Source organism: Bos grunniens, chromosome 6 (assembly GCF_055505025.1).
Source record: "Bos grunniens cultivar Pamir isolate PY7600 chromosome 6, Bosgru_T2T1.0, whole genome shotgun sequence".
NCBI classification, from domain to species: Eukaryota; Metazoa; Chordata; class Mammalia; order Artiodactyla; family Bovidae; genus Bos; species Bos grunniens.
Genome location: NC_141170.1, coordinates 100,087,922 through 100,103,270, shown reverse-complemented (window position 1 = coordinate 100,103,270; position 15,349 = coordinate 100,087,922). Strand labels below are relative to the sequence as shown.

The 15,349-nt window shown below is 36.9% G+C and overlaps 1 long non-coding RNA gene across 14 annotated transcripts in view; it reads right to left on the bottom strand.

Moving 5' to 3' along the window:
- LOC147371092 (uncharacterized) overlaps window positions 1-15,349 on the bottom strand; it is a 385,877-nt gene that overhangs the window by 167,016 nt on the left and 203,512 nt on the right. For 12 of the 14 annotated variants that reach the window (XR_015165812.1, XR_015165815.1, XR_015165811.1 and 9 more), the window contains one exon: window positions 1,129-1,251. The exons of the other annotated variants lie outside the window; for them this stretch is intronic. This is a non-coding gene — a long non-coding RNA (uncharacterized LOC147371092). The remainder of the gene's footprint in view (window positions 1-1,128; window positions 1,252-15,349) is intronic. 14 annotated transcript variants of the gene reach the window in all.

The following is a 15,349-nucleotide window of genomic DNA, read 5'->3' as shown; positions in this document are numbered from 1 at the left end:
CAAATGGATAAAAAGCAACTGAGGCTACAAATGACCTAAGTTGGATGACAGACCCCATGATGGTAAAATCTACTATAGATATGAAATACTTTGATTATTCGTAACTATCAGTTCAGGTAAAAATATCACATAATGATATTTTTATGGCTAAGCAAATAGATAAAAACATCTGTCATCAGTCTTACATTCCTCCTTGTCAGGAGCTTCTTGGTGTATATGAATGTCCTTTTTTAAAAAGAAATGTATCAAGTTATATATTGGAACTGATTTTCTGAGATACTAGTATGTTTATCACCCAACTGTATTTCAATACTGTATCATTTCACAATGGATGAAATGCTATTTGAAAAGTTTCAATTTCAAACGAGGATGAGGTTAAACGCTGGGGTTCTCAGTGCACGTAGATTTTTCTGACATAACATCTGAATTATGCTGTATGCCTATCCCACGGATGCCTGCTCCTTTATAGATACTTTTCATTTTTATATGAAAAGAAAAAGGAAAAAACTAACAAGCTATCCAAATAAATGTGGGAGGAAAACTCTTAGCCAATCATTGAAAGATCATTTTCCCCAGGCAACCACAAATTAAAGTGAAAAACAGGATTAATCAAGTGGAAGAAGATGTATACTGTATATCTCAGGATTTTTATAGGAATCATATTTCAAAATTAAAAGGAGATATTGTGAAATTGGAAGGAAAGGACAAGATCATAATTTTAACTATATATTGCTTAATTTCAGTATAATCTTAAAAAGTCTTTGAAAGGTGTGATGGTTAATTTTACATGTCAATTAGGGGCATATTCTTGAATGATATTAACAATTAACTCTGTAAGAAGGCTGCCATCAATCAGTTGAAGGCCTGAATTGAAGAAAAAGACTGGCATTCCTAAAGTTATTCTATCTACATTAGACTGCTTTCAGACTTCATCTGCACCTTTGGCCCTCCTGAGTCTTTAGCCTGCCCATTCACGCTGAAGATTTTGGATCCTACGGGCTTTGAAATCATGTGAGGCAATTCCTTATAACAAATGTCCTTTTCTCTTATTTGTTTTAGTCTGCTAGGGCTGCCATAGCACAATACAACAAGGTAGAAGGGTTAAACAACAGAAATTTATGTTCTCACAATTCTGGAGCCTCAAAATACAGGAGCCAGGTGCCCACAGGATTTGCTTCCGGTGAGACTCTTCTTCCTGGTTTGCAGACGGCCCTCTTCTCACTGTGTCCTTACTTGGACTGTTTTCTATATCTGTGCAGAGAGAGAACTGTCTATTATCTCTTGCTCTTATTTTAAGGATATTAGTCCTATTGGATTAGAGCTCCACCCTTATGACTTCATGTAACCTTAATTAACTTCTTAAACCATAAAATCTTATTGAGGATTAGGCTCCAATCTATGAATTTGAGGAGGATGTAATTCACTCCATAACAAAAGACATCTGGAAAGAAGTCATATTTTACTATTTTCTGAGACAGTGACAGAGAAGATGTGATCCTAAGAGGAAACATACAAATTTGGGAAACAAATATCGATATTTCATGACCCAATGAGAGGTTTGCTTTTCCAGAAACACTCTTTCCAAATTTTAAAAATTGAAACTCCAGAAACTATGATCTATTCTACTCAGAACGTAACTGAAAAAAAAATGTAGCATCATTTTGCTAGGAGATAATCTGCATTTCCTGGGATATCACGAATAGGTATATTAGAAGTTTGATATTGTACACTGTGAGATTATGATGTTTATCTTATGTTGCTTGAAAACCCAGTTCCTTTTATCTGGAAAGGTAGAAAAATGACACTATAGTAGTAAGGAGAGAAGATTATGAATAAAATGGACATAGCATCTGTGAAGGGAAATTTGACATTTAGAAAAACTTTTCTGAATTAGTATCTTGACTGGTTGTAAATTAAATGCCTAATTTAAATATTCTTTTTAAAGTTAAAGAATTGTGTTTTTTTCATCCAAATAAAATGTCATGACCTTACATAAAAACTGTTTTAATTGTAGGTATTTGTAGAGATTAGTTAGCTTGAACATTACAGTGAACTATAAAATAATCAGCTCAAACCATAAAATTCATTCACCTCAAATTATTCTGGAGGAGCTACACTAACAATGTTTATACTATTTCTGAGAGTAAATTCATTTTAAATGAGTAAATATATTTTAAATTTCATTTTTATAATGGTAAACACAAGCTTACCTATCTTATTTGCTACATTTTCCTAAGACAGAAGCTCTACTATTTTATTGTGTGACTGTCTCTAGTCAGAGTAATTAGGAAAGGAAAATAAACAGCATCCAAATTGGAAAGGAGGAAGTAAAATTGTCCCCATTTGCAAACTACATGATCTTATATATAGAAAACCCTAAAGATCCACAAAAAATATTTGAATTAGAAAAGAAAATCAGTGAAGGTGCAAGATAAATCAATATACGCAAATCAGTTGCACTAATAAAAAAACTATATAAAAAGGAAATTAGAGTCTGTGGGAGAAGGCAAGGGTGGTATGATTTGAGAGAATAGCAATGAAACATGTATATTACTATATATGAAATAGATTGCCAGTCCAGGCTCGATGCATGAGACAGGGGGCTCAGGACTGATGCACTGGGATGATCCTGAGGGATGGGCTGGGGAGGGAGGTGGGAGGGGGGTTTCAGGATGGGGAACACATGTACACCCATGGTGATTCATGTCAATGTATGGCAAAACCCACTACAATACTGTAAAGTAATTAGCCTTCAATTAAAATAAATAAATTAATTTAAAAAAAAAAGGAAATTAGGGAAACACTATCATTTACAATAGTATCAAAAAGAACAAAGTACTTAGGAATAAGCCTAACTAAGTCAATGAAGCACTGAACACTGAAAGCTATAAAACACTGCTGAAAGAAATCGAAGAAGACACAAATGGAAAAACATCTCATGTTCATGAATTGAAAGACTTAATATTGTTAAAATGTCCACACTGCTCAAAGTGATCTACAGATTCAGTGCAATACCTATCAAGAGTCCACTGGAATTTTTTATAGAAATAGAAAAAAACAATCTTAAAATTTACACTGAAGCACAAAAGATCCTAAGCAGCAAGACCAATCTTAAAAAAGAACAGAGCTAGAGCCTTTAATGTAGGAACTATGTCTCAAGAATTGGGTTCCTTCAAGTAACTGTTTTACTACCTGAAAGAAATAGATACAGAGAGGGCAGTTATTTTATTTTTGTAAGTTACAGCCTATTTCTCTTACATGTACCAGTGGGGATTTGGCTTGCTTTGCCACCCTGCTTTGAAATCAGTGGATTCAATCAGTATCTCTATTACAAGAAACAGTTTGGTTTTCCTGAAAAATGTCAGAGAGCATCCTACAATTCCTCCATCTATAATAACATGTAACTGAAATTAAATTGTTGGGGCTCCTGAAAAGTAATTAGACTCCAAGGATACATAGATAATCTAGAACCAATCTAATTACTTTTTGATTCTGTTTTACTATTGATTCACGGTTCAGTGTCTGCTGATTTTCTGTGATGTTGAAACTGTATGGCATAGTGAGAGGTAGAGAAACTGTCTGTGCTTTCTTTGTCCTTGGTTGTTCCTCACGGTTGTATCCAACACTATCATATTTGTATCTATTCCCTCTCCTGAAAGTTACCTTGCCTGTCCCATCCTCAAGACAACTCCACAGAGACTGCTCATATTTTATTTCCTCAGGAAGATCCCCTGGAGAAGCCTAGTGGGCTACAGTCCACAGGGTCGCAAAGAGTCGGACACAACTGAGCAACTTCACTTTCATTGACTTTCACTTTGCTTCCCTAACTATAGACTCAAGCACTGAACCACAAGAATCACTACTGTTGCCTTGTACCTAGGCATCATGTTTCTATTTTTATAATTGTAACTTCATTTTGGTGTAACTTCAATTTGCTGTATGTGCAAATTTCCCCCCATATCATGCCAGGACTATATAGATAGGAACAGGAATTTGTATAGACTGGAAGAAGATAGGGTCTAACTAATTCTCACATTTAACTTCATAAAATGATTTAAAGAGAGGGTCTTTAGCCTTGTGTAAATATTGCCTGGATTAAGAAATAATTACAAAATTATTATGTACTCTGCAGTTACTAAGAGTCATAACATTTGATAAAACTACAATTGAATTAAATAAGCACTTTTTCTCTGATTATGCAGGGCTGTTTGAAATGTATTGCTTCTAGAATAGTAAAATTAATATTAAACTCCAGAATTATATACTACTCTTACATAATGATTTAAAACATTTATGTACTAAAGTATGCACAAAAGAAACCAACCAGAGTTAAAAAACAAATTCAGCAAAGTTGCAGGGACATGACACATAACACATCCAATTCAGCGGCATTCTCTACACACAAGCAGTAAATAACTATATATACAATTCCATTTACAATAGCATCCAAAGGAATAAAAATGCTAGAAATAAATTTAATAAGACAGGTGAAAGAGTTGTACATTGAAGACTGTAAAACACTGCTAAAACTATGAAAAAATTAAGGAAGATCTCAATAAATGAGAAGATATCCCATGCTTTAGATTGGAAGAATTAGTATTATTAAGATGTGGCAATACTACCAAAAACTATCTACTGATTCTATCCAAATCCTAATGTCTTTATTTCCCAAAATGGAAAAGCTATTTCTCAAATTTATGTGAAATACAGAGGGTCATGAACTGGCAAAACAATCCTGAAAAAGAACAAAGTCAGAACGCTCACACTTTCCAATTTTGAAACTTACTGCAAAGCTATAGTAATCAAAACAGTGTGGTACTGACGTAAGGATAATGGAATATAGTTGAGAATCCAAAATTAGCCGATGTATCTAAGCCCAATTGCTTTTTGACACGAATGCCAAGACCATTCAGTGGTAGAGAACAGTCTATTCAACAAATGGTTCGGGAACAACTCTGCTGCTGCTGCTAAGTTGCTTCAGTCGTGTCCGACTCTGTGCGACCCCATAGATGGCAGCCCAGCAGGCTCCACCGTCCCTGGGATTCTCCAGGCAAGAACACTGGAGTGGGTTGCCATTTCCTTCTCCAATGCATGAAAGTGAAAAGTGAAAGTGAAGTTTCTCAGTCGTGTCTGACTCTTAGCGACCCCATGGACTGCAGCCTACCAGGCTCCTCTGTCCATGGGATTTTCCAGGCAAGGGTACTGGAGCGGGGTGCCATTGCCTTCTCCAGGAACAACTCTATAGCCACATGTAAAATAATAAAGTTAGAACTCTACCTAACACCACAAAAATAAACTCACAATGAAGCAAAGATTAAATACAAGAGCTAAAACAATAAAATTCTTAGAAGACAACATTAGGGTATTAATAAATCTTTAGGAACTTTAGTTTGGCAACAGACTCTTAGATATAACATTAAATACATGAGCAACAAAATAAAAATAGACAAATTAGACTTCTTCAAAATTAAAAACTTTCGTACATCAAAGTACATTATCAAGAAAGTGAAAAGACAGCCTATAGAATGAGAGAAAATTTTGGCAAATCATATATTTGGTACCCAGAATATATAAAGACTTTTACACCTCAACAACAAAAGACAAACAACCAAAGTACTTAAATAACATTTCTCCAAAGACATACAAATGGTGAATAAGCACATGAGAAAATGCTCAGTATCATTATCCATCAGCGAAATGTAAGTAAAAACCCCAGTGAAATATAACGTAACACCCATTAAGACAGATAATATATAATAAATTGTAGTCAGGGTGTGGAAAAATTGGAACCCTCATACACTGCTGGCAGGAATGCGGCTGCTGTGTAAACAGTTTGGTAGTTCCTCAAAAAGTTAAGCATAGAACAGACATAAGAACCAGCAATTCCCCTCCTATGCATATGCCCCAGAGAATTGAAAAAAAAACAAGTACTCAAAACAACTACTCATAAATGAATTTTCACACACATTCATAAGAACCAAAGGTACAAACAATCCAAATGTCCAACAATAGATGAATGGATACAAAAATTAATATATATGTAAAATGGAACATTTTTCAGCCATAAAAAGAATGTAATGATGATGTATGCTACAGTGTGAATGAGTCCTTAAAATAATTATGCTGTGAAAGTGAAAGAAGCGAGACACAGAAGGTTACATGTTGTATAATTCTATTTATATGAAATATTCAGACTAGGTAAGTCCATAGGGAAAAAAAACAGATTGGAGGATGCCAGGGACTGAGGAAAGAAGGACAGAGGATATAGGTTTTTATTTGTGGATACTAAAAATATTTTGGAAGTAGATAGAGGTGGTGGCAAATGAACTGAATGCCATTACGCTGTTCACTTCAAAATGCTTAATTTTATGATCTGAGAATTTCAAATTAATTAGGAAAAAATAAAAAGATAATGCACCTGTCCATTGCATATTGCATAATTTACATTTCGAAACTCCTAATTTTATCATTTTTCTGGGTTGTAATTTAATGAATCTATTGCATTTAAACTCAATGTGAAAGGCTGAGAAAATGGGTTTGTTTATTCTTGTCTGTTTTGTGAGTTTTCCTATGGATTTTAATTGATTTTATTTTAGTAGGAGAGTTACTTAGAATCAGACATTTTCTTTGGAAAATAATGTACTTAAATTATACTTTAGGAGTTGAAATAACTTTTAAAGTTCATCTTAATTTTAGTTACTGATCAGTTTATAACTATAATGTTTCTATAATTTTTAGAAAATTCTATCAGGAAAATACTATATATGATACTTGGAAATTAAAGTATTGCCCACCAGAGGGCTCTCATTTTTCTTCTATTCTGCTTTTCAAAAAAAAAAGTCATATTTTAATAATTATAGCTTATACACCTGTGAGTAAATCAAGTAAATATCCAAAGTGTCTGTAGAAGATCCCTAAACAGTGAACTTAAACTTATGACTGAGATGCAAATAAAGCATACTTTATAAACACATGCTCATGTTTTCCACATTTCTCCATCAACATTTCTGTGAAAGGGAATTAATACAATGAACTATTATGAGTTGAACAAGAGGGAATGAAACAAATGGTCCTGTAAAAGTCACAGAGCACAACCTCCAGAATGACTAAGTGTATTGTTAATTCTAGATATGAATCTACACCAGGATGGATGGAAATTACCTCAACTATGCTTGGAAACAGTGTCTTAATGTGAAAATTGATGAACTGAGTTTATATTTTAAAATAATTTTATTGCACCTATATTACGTATGGTGGATGTGTTGGTGACTAAGATATAGTTGCTTTTCTTGAGAAGCTTAGTCCATAGTGGGAAACAGGCCTCTCAATAAATAACAACCATATACTTGAACTTCTATAAAGAAGTGTACCAATCAAATGACTATGTTTAATTCTCAGGGAGAAGTGAAGGCTGGGAATGTTATATATGTCGAGGTAGTCCCTCAAGAAATTCTTAACTCTTCCCTCATTCCACAGTTGACAACCACTGTGGCAAGTGAAACTGCAGAAAGAGAACCTGCCTACCCAGGAGAATCAGGGAAATTTCCTAAACCAGAAATCGAAGATATGAGTTTAATATGAGAAGCTCTCAAAGTAGAGGGAGGTGAGATAAAAAGCAGGAGGAGCAATCCAAATAGAGGGAAACGAGTGATCAAAGTTCTGGGGTTAAAAAATTAACAAAATACACAAAAAACCATATGACATCATCAGAGACCAGGGACATTGATCTGGGTGTTTGGGGAATGGAATAGGCTGCAGTGAATGATACGAGTTAAGAGTGAGTTTGGAAATCACATTTTGAAAAGCCTTGAATAAAGAGTTTTGAAAAGCCTTGAATAAAGCTTTCATCTTATAGGAAATTTGGAAGCAGAGATTGTTTTTAAGCAGGATAATGACTTGAACAGATTGTTAATTTAATTGTTGAATTTTAATAGGTCAGGGGAGCAAATTAAGGGTATAGAACAGCAGAAACTGGAGAAGGCAATGGCACCCCACTCCAGTACTCTTGCCTGGAAAATCCCATGGACAGAGGAGCCTGGTAGGCTGCAGTTCATGGGGTAGCAAAGAGTCAGACACCACTGAGTGACTTCATTTTCACTTTTCACTTTCATGCATTGGAGAAGGAAATGGCAACCCACTCCAGCGTTCTTGCCTGGAGAATCCCACAGACGGGGGAGCCTGGTGGGCTGCCACCTACAGGGTCGCACAGAGTCGGACACGACTGAAGCGACTTAGCAGCAGCAGCAGCAGCAAGAGCAGAAACAGTAAAATGTGAGAAAGTCTAATTAAGGGATAATTATTTAAGCACTGAGTAGGGCCTTAGTCAAGGTTGTACCAGTGTGGATGGTGAAAAGGTGATTCAATAAAATAGTAACATCACTAAAGAAACACTTCAACAAGCTTAGAGCCAACCATCTAAGTCTGTCTCTCTGTGACCTTGAGCTTGGCTAGAGCTTTGTGGAATGCATCCCAGAACTTTTTGGAAACTGTGACATAGATTTGTGAGGTAAAGAGAGAAATGACCAGTCCCCAGTGATATGTTACTATTCTCTGTTCAACCAATCAAGTGATACCCTGTTTTATTGGAGGAACATTTCTTCTCCTTTGGAAATGATGAGGTGGGACTTGTAAAAGAGCAGAAAAGTATCCCTTTAGGATGGAGAGCTTATAGCATACTTATGAGCAGAAGAGAGGAGCTAGCAGAAAGTGATTGATGGTGATGGACCAAAAAAAAAGATCTCATTCATAGAGTCTCTTCCTGGAATTATAGTAACATTTAAACTCGTTAGCTAATAGTACTGAGAACTCACTATATTTCATGCACTATTCTAAACTAGGTACTTTACACTTACTAACTTATTAAATTCCACAGTAATTTAATTTGGGTTAAATTTCATTATGTCCATTGTGCAGACCAAAAGAAAAAAAGAAGAAAATGAGGCAATGACCAACAACGTAACTTGGCAAGCATATGCAGCCAATGAGAGCAAAGCCAGGATTTTAATTCAGGCAAGGTGGATGTAGAGGCCATCCTCTGAAATACTACTCTATCCTGTTCACCTTCTGGCAGGAAGCTCTGTAGGATGGAAAGGAGGAAATCCTGACCTCTACTCACCAACTTTTTGGTTTAAAACTAAAAAGAAAAGGTAGAGTCTGTAGAGTTCATACCTAAAAGATGATTTGAGCAGGATGTGCCTGTCTGTACTAATTACTATAAATAAATCTGGAATTTATGCAACTATGGGATATAGCTGACCAGAGAATGGAAATTAAAGCTGTAATATCTCTGACCCTGAATGACTAAGCACATATAAAAGCTAAGCAGCTCTAAACCTAAGCAACTGAGCTGACACGCACAACACACACTGTAAGTGCTTGTTTGCTACTCCCAGTGTGGGAAAAGGGACAATTAGGAAGCTCTGAAGGCTCAGGCCCCTCAGGAAAGGAATACTACATGTGTGCATGCTTCTGGCTTGTATCTTTTGAATCATTAGTAGCATGGTGTTGGGTAAGGCCTATGATTCATGTGAGTCTGTTTTGACAATTCTTTTATGGCAACTTGCTATGGAAAGAAAGAGCACAGTGGTGGGTGTCTTGGCTTTGAACATGGCTATTATTTAATCTATTACAGTACCGAATTTAGTGTACTACCAACTTATGTACTCACATAGAGATGATCAAGCATGTCAACAATTCCCAGATTTATATCTATGAGTCAGATCTTTATAGTTTGGTAGAATGCAGAATACAAAACTGGGGCGAGTGCAAACTGTCAGTATTAATAAAAATAAAAACAGCTAATGTTATTGGGCAATTACTTTTTGCTTATTACCTTCACTGGTAACTTGTTTACTTCCCATAACAAAATTATGAGGTCAGTACCATTGTTATTGCTGTTTATCAACAAAGAAATATAAGAAGTGTGGCTCAATCACTGTACTCGGTCTGACACAATGTGCCCTTCCCACAGAGGAGTGAGGAGTATGGAGAGAAGCACTCACCTCTTCCCTTAGAAGTAACATAGGAATCTGCCTTGTTTCTATTCTTTTTGGTCAAACCTTATGACTGGACTGGTCTGCTAAGTCTGACATCACACCATAACACAGACTAGATGGCTTAAATAGAAGAAATTTATTTATCATAATTCTGGAAGCTAGAAGTCCACAATCAAGGTGCTTTCACATGATTGATTTTGGGTGAAGTTCTTTTGCTGGCTTCTAGACCTCTTGCGTACGTCTTCATATGGCCTCTGTTTTTTCAGAGAGAGAGAAGGATCTCTGGTATCTCTTCCTCTTTTTATAAAGTCACCGATCCTATTGCATTAGGACTCACTCTAATGGCCTCGTGTGCTCTCAGTCACTCAGTTGTAGCCGACTCATTGTGACACTATGGACTGTAGCCCACCAGGCTCCTCTGTCCATGAGATTGACCCAGAAAGAATACTGGAGTTGCCATTTCCTACTACAAGGGATCTTCCCAACCCAGGATTGGACCTGCATCTCCTGCATCGACAGGCAGATTCTTTACCACCAGTGCCAGAATTAACCTTAATTATGTCCTTAAAGGCCCTATCTCCAAATACACTCAACACTGGGGTTCAATACATAAATTTAGGAGGATGCAGTTCAGACCATGACAGTGATTCCTATATCTTTCTGTTGATCCATGGTTATTTTTCCAATACTGTCTCTGCCCACTAAACTCTCACCTTCTAACCCTTTAGGAAAAAATTTCCCTCTTGCCTTGACTTCATAGGACTCATAGAAGTGAGATTACATTTCTCCCTTTCCCTGCTGAGACTGAGGTAATCAGAGACTTGCTTCTAACTGTACTCCCTTCTGGCCTTCAGTCTCTGCCTCTCCAGTAAATTTCTCACACGATCATCAGAATTATCCTAAAAATTAATTGTTCTCTCAATTAAATAGGCAACAAAATAAAAATTCTTAAGCATGAATTTACAGTCTTGCCCAATCTACTTTCCTTTATCATTGTGCGTTTCAGTCAGTATCTAAATGGCACTCTCAGGGAACCTGTCACTTTGCTTCCTGCTATTCAGTACTTTGGACTTCCCTGGTGGCTCAGACGGTAAAGCGTCTGCCTACAATGCAGGAAACCCAGGTTCAACCCCTGGGTCAGGAAGATCTCCTGGAGAAGGAAGTGGCACCCCACTCCAGTACTCTTCCTGGAAAATCCCATGGATGGAGGAGCCCGGTAGACTACAGTCCATGGGGTCTCAAAGAGTTGGACACGACTGAGTGACTTCACTTCACTTCATTCAATACTTTGCATGTGCCTCTGCTATGAGGCTTAATTCCTTTCATGCTGTATAAATGCCAGTTGTTTATACCACTCTTATAAAATTAGAAACCTCATTAGGGCAAAGATAATATTCATTTATCTCTGTATATTTATACTGACAAGTACAATAGGTCCTCCAGGTCCTTAATTTATATGATGATTCACTTAAATATTTATTCAATTTCTTCTCTACATTAGGCCCTCTCACCTTCAAGATGAAAGCTAAAAAATGTTTTTACTACACATTTTTTTTCAACAGAAAATGATTTTTTTAGTTTAGGTGATGGCTCTCATGGTAAAAACAAATATTTTAAAATTTTGCAATCTTTAGCCCAATGTTCAAAAGTTCTATGGGTTATCTTTTGTATTAATTAGAATTACCCACTAGCTGAATGTAACAAGTGGATAATTGAATGACATAGTCCAAATAAAGTGCCTTCCTTGCACAAAACCCAGAAGAAGTCAAGAACTGGGATGCAGGGCCTCTGAAGTTGTCAAGGATCCTTGTGCTTCCATCTTTATACCCTACAGCCCTCTATACTGCCCTGCTGCCATGGGACACCAGCTACCACATTGTTTTTCTTGATGGCAAGTTGAAAAAACCTCAAGAAGTCCAATAAAACAAGTCTGTTTATATCTAACTGGCCAGTGCATAATCATATGACTGATCCAACTGTCAAGAAGGGTGAGAAATACAATCTTTTATCTGGGCACATTGCCACACTGAATAAATCAGATATTCCCATTAAAGGGACAGAATGGATATTTGGGTATTGCTAGAACTACACAGACCTTTCCCAAAAAAAAAGAAATACAAAAAGGCAAAATGGTTGTCTGAGGAGGCCCTACAAGTAGCTGAGAAAAGAAGAGAGTTGAACCATAAAGAAAGCTGAGTGCTGAAGAATTCATGCCTTTGAACTGTGGTGTTGGACAAGACTCTTGAGAGTCCTTTGGAGATCAAGGAGATCAAAATAGTCAATCCTAAAGGAAATCAGTCCTGACTATTCATTGGAAGGACTGATGATAAAGCTGAAACTCCAATACCTTGGCCACCTGATGCGAAGAGCTGACTTATTGGGAAAGACCCTGATGCTGGGAAATATTGAAAACAGGAGGAGAAGGGGACAACAGAGGATGAGATGGTTGGATGGCATCACTGACTTGATGGACATGAGTTTGAGTGAACTCTGGGAGTTGGTGATGGACAAGGAAGCCTGGTGTGCTGCAGTCCATGGGGTCGCAAAGAGTTGGACACAACTGAGTGACAGAACTGAACTGAAAGGCTAAAGAGAAAAGGAAAAATATACTCATCTAAATGCAGAGTTCTAAAGAACAGCAAGGAGATATAAGAAAGCCTTCCTGAGTGACCAATGCAAAGAAACAGAAGAAAACAACAGAATGGGAAAGACTAGAGATCTCTTCAAGAAAATCAGAGATTCCAAGGGAATATTTCATGCAGACATGGGCACAATAAATGAAAGAAACAGTACAGACCTAACAGAAGCAGAAGATATTAAGAAGAGGTGCCTAGAATACACAGAAGAACTATACAAAAAAGAGCATAATGACCCAGATAATCATGACGGTATGATCACTCACCTAGAGCCAGACATCCCGGTATGCAAAGTCAAGTGGGTCTTAGGAAGCATCACTACGAACAAAGATAGTAGAAGTGATGGAATTCCAGCTAAGCTATTTCAAATCCTAAAAGATGATGCTGTGAAAGTATTGCATTCAATATACCAGCAAATTTCGAAAACTCAGCAGTGACCATAGGACTGGAAAGGTCAATTATCATTCCAATCCCAAAGAAAGGCCAAAGACTGTTCAAACTACCACATAATTGCACTCAATTCACATGCTATCTAAGTAATGCTCAAAATTCTCCAAGCTAGACTTGAGTAGTATGTGAACCGAGACCTTCCAGATGTTCAAGCTGGATTTAGAAAGGCCAGAGGAACCAGAGATCAAATTGCCTGCTGGATCATCAAAAAAGCAAGAGAGTTCCAGAAAAATATCTACTACTGTCTTATTGACTATACCAAAGCCTTTGACTGTGTGGATAACAACAAACTGTGGAAAATTCTTAAAGAGATGGGAACTGATCACTTGACTTGCCTCTTGAGAAATCTGTATGCATGTCAGGAAGCAACAGTTAGAATTGGACATGGAACAACAGACTGGTTCCAAATCAGGAAAGGAGTATGTCAAGGCTATATATTATCACCCTGCTTATTTAACTTCTATGCAGAGTACATCATGCTGGATGAAGCACAAGCTGGAATCAAGATTGCCAGGAGAAATATCAATAACCTCAGACATGCAGACACCCCTTATGCCAGAAAGTGAAGAGGAACTAAAGAGCCCCTTGATGAAAGTGAAAGAGGAGAATGAAAAAGCTGGCTTAAAACTCAACATTCAGAAAATGAAGATCATGGCATCTGGTCCCATCACTTCATGGCAAATAGATGAGGCAACAATGGAAACAGTGAGAGACTTTATTTTCTTGGGCTCCAAAATCACTGCAGCTGGTGACTGCAGCCATGAAATTGAAAGACGCCTGCTCCTTGGAAGAAAAGCTATGACAAATCTAGACAGCATATTAAGTAGCAGAGACATTACTTTGCCAACAAAGGCCCATCTAGTCAAAGCTATGTAGTAATTTTCCAGTAGTAATGTATGGATGTGAGAGTTGGACCATAAAGAAGCTGAGTGCTGAATAATTGATGATTTTGAACTGTGGTGTTGGAGAGGATTGTTTAGAGTCCTTTGGTCTGCACGGAGACCCAACCAGTCAATCCTAAAGGCAATCAGTCCTGATTATTCATTGGAAGGACTGATTTTGAAGCTGAAGCTCTAATACTTTGGCCACCTGATGCAATGAACTGGCCCACTGGCAAAGACCCGGATACTGGGAAAGATTGAAAGCAGGAGGAGAAGGAGATGACAGAAGCTGAGATGGCTGGATGGCATCACCAACTCAATGAACATAAATTTGAGCAAGCTCCAGGAGTTGATGATGGACAGGGAAGCCTGGCATGCTGCAGTCCATAGGGTCTCAAAGAGTTAGACATGACTGAGTGACTGAACTGAACTGAGACGTACATATATACTTCTTTAACCAAAATAATTTTTTTAAAAAATCTGTTTATCTAAAATGAAAATGGATTGCAAAGTGACCTTTTAGGTATAACTGATCTGAAGTTGAACTGTTTATATTCAATTAAATTATAACTTAAATAATCACATATTCAAATGAATAAAAAAGAAACACTGTTGAATACAAGTCAAAGTTTACTTAGCCAATGACACAAATACCTGTCTCTCTCTTTTGTACCTATTGACCTCTGTCACTTCCAGACAAGCTATCCAGCCACATTCCCATCCATTTACTTTATGTCCTAGGACTATTTTCTTGAGAACTCTCCTCCACAACACTTTTTCTTGGTCTAAATTGCCTTTCCACTCTTGAAATGCTTACATGTATATTTAAAGCAGCTTGCCCAGACAGATTTGAGGTGATTAAGATTCATATTTGATGAACAGCAATGGAACTAATTACTCATGTCTTTGGGGAAGGGCCTGAAATAAACCTCCTAGAATACATCAAAGTAGGGGTTGTAGGGATGGTGAAAATAAAATAATAGGAGCAGAGCCTTGGCAAATGACTACAAACTCTTGGACTGGTAAGAATGCTGTCTTGAGAGGGAAGGACAAGAGAAGAGTTCCAAGTGTGAAAACTGTAACTACAATGCGTTTCAATTTCATTCTGAGTTCCTTCAGAAACACTAGTGTTATTCTTTCTACATATGAGTCTGGATAAATCTGATTAACAAACATGTATGGCTGCAATATAAATCAATGTCAACACTTTCTAAGGAAAAAAAAAAGGTAACAAATAGACTGCCTTTTTAAAAAGTTAAATTCTCTGTAATTATTCCAGGTATATTTGGGTGATAATTATCCAAGATTCTCTATCCTCATTATCTCTCTCATTTTTTTTTTTTTTTTACTTTACTATATTGTATTGGTTTTGCCATACATCAACATG